Here is a 4,961-nt window from a genome sequence, read left to right on the forward strand (position 1 = left end):
CATCAGCGAACTTGGAGAGGGTGCTCTCCACGCCCTCGTCCAAATCACTGATGAAGATATTAAATAATATCGGTCCGAGGACCGAACTCTGCAGGACCCCACTACCCACCTCCCTCCAGGCTGAGAAGGAACCATCCACCACCACTCTCTGCGTGCAGTCCCTAAGCCAGTTGGCCACCCACCTGACCATGTAGGCATCCACTTCACAGTCTGCTAGCTTCCCAATGACGATAGGGTGCAAACTGTGTCGAAGGCCTTCCTAAAGTCCAGGAAGATGACATCAACCTCGGCTCCCACATCCAGGCAGTGTGTGACCTGGTCATAGAAGGTGACAAGGTTTGTCAGGCAGGATCTACCTGTGACAAACCTGTGCTGGTTTCCCCTCAGCATCATTTCCCCTGCTGGGCCTGCACAAATGTGTTCTTTGATTATTCTCTCTAGCATTTTCCCAGGAATAGAGGTAAGACTGACTGGTCTAAAGTTACCTGGCTCATCCCTTCTCCCTTTCTTGAAAATGGGCACCACATTGGCCCTTCTCCAGTCCTCAGGGACCTGACCGGAGCACCACGAGTGCTCAAACAGCTGTGCCAGTGGCTCAGCTAAGACACTGGTCAATTCTTTCAGCGGCCATTGATGGAGGTCATCTAGGCCGGCTGACTTGTACCAATCCAGCTCCTCCAGGTTTCTAGTTACATCATAGTTCCATGACTGTGCAAGGACTTCCAGTTCTTCCTGCTTCTTCTTATTGTTGTTAAATTTATAATTTTTTGGATTAACTCAAAACAGTTTTTGCAACATCCTTTTTAGGCTATGTTTGGTATCAGTACAACATCAGGTGGTCTTTTCTCAAAATTAAATGTCCTCCACTCAACATGACACAGGCTCTTGGAACAAATTACATGTTTTTTAAATTATTGTCTTCTATAAGAAAAGAATTGTGTTTGAATGCTTTAAGTCTGATTCAGACAGACTCTTTTACTTCAGTGACAATGGCAGAAAGGTCACATTTATTTATTTCTAGTTTATAACTATGTTATATGTATATTAAACTGGTAATGAACAGACATACCAACTTTTAAGTTTGCTGTTTGACATTACTGTGATGAAGGTGCCTACTCATGGCCGATCACCATACTGGCCCACCACTTTGTCTTGGGCAGTCTGCCCTGTCTTTCCTGCCACAAATTGTTGGGATAAACCAGATGTCAAAAGTGGGAGGCTGCCTATTTTAATACCCTGATGCCAAAGGGCTTACATGTGATTCCGACCTTCCATTTACCATGTCCCATGCCTTGCAGATGACATCCTAACTGGTTTATAGCACCGGTCTATAGCAGGGCTAACGTTGCCCCTTGTTGGGCCTCTAGCACTCTCTCTTGTACACTGCCCCTCTCACAGGGCCTCACTCACTCTGCCCCCTCTCACAGGGCCTCTTCATACTGCCCCTCACTGGACCACTCACCCCACCATACTCCATGACTCCATGACCTTCAGGATTGGCTACTCTTTGGCCAGCCCACACATAGCCCTTCAGGTGCAGCCATTGGCCTTATGTCCCACCCTGGGCTGACTCTGCTGCTAGCTCCTTTCTGACCCACATACTTCTCCCCCCCCCCTCACTGAGACCTTGGGACTTACAGTCCTGGGCTCAGGTGCCTCCCTCCCTTTCATTGGGGCCTCAAGATCTTGCACCCCACAGGCTCAGATGCCTCTCAATAGATGTGCCTGGCCCCACTGCCTACTCTATAACCCATTGGGTAGTGGGGGATGGGTTATAAGATGCATCTACCTGCCTTTCACTGGGAAGGCAACTGGCCTGGAATTTCTGTGGAGCTACCCCACCACAGGTACCTCCACCAAGCTATCCATCCTGGGCAGGGTGCAGTTTCAAGTCATACCCAGGACCAGGAGCCTCCTACAATTGTCATAGCTCCTGCCCTACCCACAAGATGTTCCAAGCAGCAGCTCAGTTGAGTGTTGTTATTCCAGCTGCCAGCAGCAGACTGCTGCCCCAGCCCTGATGTCTGCTCTAGCCCTTAAAGTGACAGACAGCCAAAGGTGTTCTGTCACAATGATTGTTAAATGTTTGTTTGGTATTAACAGTAATATACAGTGAGCAAGAAGTATAATACAATTTATCTACAACTGGGACTGAACTTAGAAGGAACCACTGTAAATTATGACATGATCTTATGCTTTTTCGCCTACAGTTTCCCAATGTTCTTGCAGTTTTTCTAATTGATAGGAAATTCAGAAACTCACAAAAATGTAATTTCCCATATGGCTTCCAGACCAATATTACAAACTAGGGCAGTTTCACATAGTTACTTCTTGGTATTTGAACATTTGGACTTTTATTTACACTGGATTTTTGAGTTGTATTCATCATTAGCATAGTCCACATGTATGGGGAAAAAAGAATATATAGTAAATATATATTCAACCATAAGATATGTATGATTTCAGTAAAGCACTTACCCTTGAAAAATGGTACTGATTATTAGGTGTGCACCTAATTACTAGAAAGTTAATCTGTTCTGGCATTATACTGTAGAAGATGTAGAAAAACCTTAACATTTTAAAAACTTTTTTTTATGTGGAGGATAACTGGTTAATTTAAGTAATTTACATTTTAATATTTAACTTTGTTACATTGTTATGAGTTTCCAAAAATCTACCATTGGTATCACTTTTGCTTACACAACCAAAATGAAACAAATAGCTTAATAAAACTGCTTTCTAAAGTTAATGTATCTGAGATAACTGAGACAAAGTTAATGAGTATTTCTCAGTCTACCTAGTACAGGGCAGTTTCACAGAAATCAGTGGTATCTAGGCTTCATTAAACTTTTAATATAATTAAGGTTGTGTCTATCAGAGTTTGTAACTTGATTTTGGGAGCATACAATAATGAATGGCATCTGCACATATTTTTTATCAGTGTTATTTTCTGGGTGAATTTCTGCTATAACTCTTCTTTTATCTCACTAGGTAAAGTCCAGATCCAGAGACCATTATTTCTCTCTCTTTCATCTGCTGGGATTAATTCAGTACATAATTGTCTGCTATCTAATAGAATACCTCCTCAAGCAAGTTCTGTGCACTTCCAGCTCACTTTGCATTGAGGACATTTACCTTTCTACTACCTCAGACCTTATTGTGGTTCTGTTGTAATCTGTAAACTTTTCACACTGTAAAGAAAATCTATTTTGCTGATTCAGTGTTCACGTGTATTATACTTTTACACAATTTGTTCAGGAATCAATCGTTTTCATAACCCCAAACTGTTTTTTCCTACTAAATACACTTCTGCTTCCCTTTGTGCTAGCTCTGTAGAGAAGAGAGACTTTGTAGCCTTATCTTAAGAATCTTTCTTCCCTTCTGCTTATCAAAATGGAATAGAATAGTGTGAAAGTAATACACAACACCAAGCCAATCACTCTCATAATTGCCCACACGCCATGTTGTTGTGAAGTGGTTGTTGCTGTTATAGGGAGTGTCATTTGAATATGTGGTAGAGATAATTTTGCTGGTAAATGGCTGCTGGTTTCACCAGGTTTTTCCGCAAGTAGGTATTAACTGTATTTAGAGTCTTTTGTTTTAAGAGCAAAAATAGGTCCTTTAAATAGGTTAATTTATCCAAGAAGACTTGGAACCTGTGGAAGAAACACCCATTCTTTTAGCACTAGGAACACATTAATTATCACCATCCATTTACAGGATGGCAGGTGGCTGATAAAGCTCTTTGGAGAGTCCCTCTTCTGTCTGTCTATCTTTCTGTATTTTGCCAAGTGTGCACCATTTTATTTCTGTCTTGTTTAATTCAAAGTCAGATGGCTTGATAATGATATATTGTTTTCTGCTCTATCAATTTTAGAAAGTTATGCATAGGTCTTTCCCACTGCTCATTTGTGCAAAGCTGAATGATCTGCGCATAGCTATATATGTAGCATTTATTGTATTACAAGTAGAAAGTATGCATTTCTAAACAACGATGGATGGATGTGGTCATGGCATGTGCTTTTATATGTTTGGTGTAATAGTTGGAGTTTGAACTTTTGGATTTTTTTTCCTAGTGCTACATTACAATAAATAATAGATTGCCAGTGTCTCAAGTTTTGTGTTAAGAATGCATGGAAGCAGTTTGGGGTATTTTGGGTTTTTTATAATGCTGATAGGTATTTCCATTTTGTATTTCAGCATTAGGGATTTTCTCTGCACACCACAGAGAGCAATATGCATGTGATAACGGCATACAGAAAGTTGTGAAGCCAAGCAAAAGAAAAATGTAGTTATTGAAGAAGCCTTTGATGTTTAGGATTGTGAATCCAAAAAAGATGACAAAGCCAGTAGAGAAATACATATTACCCGAGCGAGGGACTAACATTAGAGGGATGGAGGTGAGGAGGGGAATGCAACTAGGTTACAGGATATATAATGCTAGGCAACTAAGCCCGGGGGGGGGGGAGAGGGAAGGGGAGGGAGAGGGTTCACGATGCTGAGCGAGAAAGAAGATAGATACACACAAACCCATTACAATGGTCTGCAATGGTGGAGGAAGTGGTTTGAAGAAAGTGTCTCAGTCCATATAGAGTCTCATCGTGGTGGTCCTCTTTGGGTGGAGCGGGATCGTCCATTGCTGAAGAATCCTCTCAAAGCGAAGTTCCATCTGGTGCAGATGGGAGATTCAGGTGGTTCCCTCTGGGTCCGGTCCAGTGGCGATTCATCTGGTGGGGTCGGAGTACTGGCGGTGGCCTGTGATGTATTCCACGTAGATGTCATGGGACCAACGGATGGTGTCAGACACCATGAGGCAGTGCATCAGTGTGACGGCGACGGGCCGCCATCATGGGTGCAGGCGGAGGATAGGCAGGATAGTGGGGCAACAACACCCCCCCAAGAAAGCCACGGGCCGGGCTACTCACCCCCGGGAGGGACGGCGGTGGCGGAGCTGGGACCGC

General features: G+C 43.0%; 1 protein-coding gene across 1 annotated transcript in view; it reads left to right on the forward strand.

Moving 5' to 3' along the window:
* The window catches only part of NRG3 (neuregulin 3), a gene marked incomplete at its 5' end in the record, with an annotated part of 1,100,334 nt that overhangs the window by 569,820 nt on the left and 525,553 nt on the right, over positions 1-4,961 (forward strand). The gene's annotated exons all lie outside the window — the stretch shown is intronic.

The sequence above is a fragment of the Alligator sinensis genome, unplaced genomic scaffold, assembly GCF_000455745.1.
Source record: "Alligator sinensis unplaced genomic scaffold, ASM45574v1 scaffold865_1, whole genome shotgun sequence".
Classification (NCBI taxonomy): Eukaryota; Metazoa; Chordata; order Crocodylia; family Alligatoridae; genus Alligator; species Alligator sinensis.